Raw genomic sequence first — 2,046 nt, forward strand, 5'->3', positions numbered from 1 at the left:
GTGGCCCAAAATGCTCCAGTCTGGGGGCATTGGGAGCTCTTTCAGTTTGCCTCCTGTGCCCCTTTGACACATTCCCTGTTTTGTTTTTGGGGGGTTTTGTTGTTGTTGTTGTTGTTTTAGGGGTTTTTTTGTTTTGTTTTGTTTATGAGCATGTTCTTACTTTTTGTCATCACAGGATGCTCCAGGTTCATCTGCCGATTTTTTCTGCCCCAGATCTGGAATATACCACTTCTTCAGGGTTTCTTTTACTGGCAAATGGGACTTAGAAACCAAGATCTGGCAACATGATATGCTCATTGCTATTGAGGTGCCATTGCTTCTAGGCCTTCTTTATTTGCAAAGCTTAGGAAATGTTTCTGCATTTACTAACTCATACACATCTCCTTATTTTTACATGCATGTATACATATATATAACTCTATGCCTGTCTATCTACTATCTATCTACTATTAAAAAATAATGAGTTAATTCTGATGCCTCCAATTCAAATCTAACATAAAGAGTTAATTCTAGCCTTTTTTCTTTTCTCATATTTTACTTCTTTCTCCAACAGCAAGGATTCTGGCTTTATTTTCTACAGTAAATTTACTTAGTTGCTGAATCCTAGTGCTCCCCCGCAAAAGTTTTAGAATTGCTAACTCATACTCTTGTGAGAAATTATTTCTGACTTGAATAGGGAATTTGTTTACAGTACTTTCTGCCTTTAGACTTAAATTATTCAAAGTGTTTTCCAAAGTTACATAGGTTCTTTTTTTTCTATGTTTACCTTTATTGTATTATTGTTGTTTATTTGTAGCACAGTTAGTTCACTTGGTATAGTTTGTATTCTGTTTGGTGTTTTCCACATCCTGCTTGATCTTTTAAAAATTTACATAGTTATATTCACTCTTTGTGGTGTATGGTTCCACTGGTTTCAACAAGTGCAGAGAATTGTGTATCCATTACCACAACTGTGATACAGAACAGTTCAACCAATCAAATAAACACTTCTGTGCTATCCCTTTTTAATAAATGCCTCTCTCCCCTCCAACCCTTGGAAACTACTGATATATCCTACTGTTGTCCATCCCATAGTTTTGCATACAGACCTTTGGCTCTGGCTCCTCTCACTTAGCAACATGCATTTAAGATTCATTATGTTTTTACATGATCCAATTGTTTGTTTTTATTATTCAGTAGGATTCTATTTTATGCATGTACTCCAGTTTGTTTATCCATTCACTAGTTGAAGATTACCTTGGTTGTTTCCAGTTTTTAGTGATTATAAATAAAGCTGTTATAAACATTCATATACAGGTATTTCGTATGACCACAAGGTTTCTTTCCTCTTGGGAAAATGTTTAGGAGCAGGAGGGCTTAGTCTTATGGTAATTGTATGTTTAACTTTTTAAGAAATTGTCAAAATGTTTTTCACAACGGCTGTACCATTTTTCATTTTCCCTAGAAAAGTATGAGAGTCCCAGTTGCTCTGGACCAGTTTACTTTGCAGAGTTTAGTGTAATTTAGAAAGTTTAATGGTATTTATTTTAATCAATTCAATTTTTGAATATTTGATTAGAGTCTAAAAAATGAGAAGGGGTGCTGCAAATTTGACACCTATCTACTGTTCAATATTGTAAAATCATACAGCAAGTTTGTTTTGAGAATAATAAATTATGCCCTTAGTAGTCTGCTAAAGATAATTCAGGATAAAAGACAAATCGACTTCATAGGATAGACTATGTCTCTAATTCTCCACTTTTATGTGGTAAAAACAACTTTGGAGACCATGGAGGAAATATGATCATGTAAGGTATCACTAGTGTTGGTTTATTAAAAGTTTTTTTTTCTTTAGAAAAAAGGCAGAAACAGCATTTTAATATTGGAAAAAGAAACTTCAACAGATGTTTTTAAATGACAATTCTGTTTATTTTTCTATTATACCTTCCAGTTGTCTCTTCCTTTCTTGTGGCCTCCACAAATCCTAGAAACATAGAGCAATCTATGCTTGTTACCTTAACAGCTTACATTTATAAAATTAGTCTGAGAAAATATCTGAACTAGACT

Source organism: Eschrichtius robustus, chromosome 1, assembly GCF_028021215.1.
Source record: "Eschrichtius robustus isolate mEscRob2 chromosome 1, mEscRob2.pri, whole genome shotgun sequence".
NCBI classification, from domain to species: Eukaryota; Metazoa; Chordata; class Mammalia; order Artiodactyla; family Eschrichtiidae; genus Eschrichtius; species Eschrichtius robustus.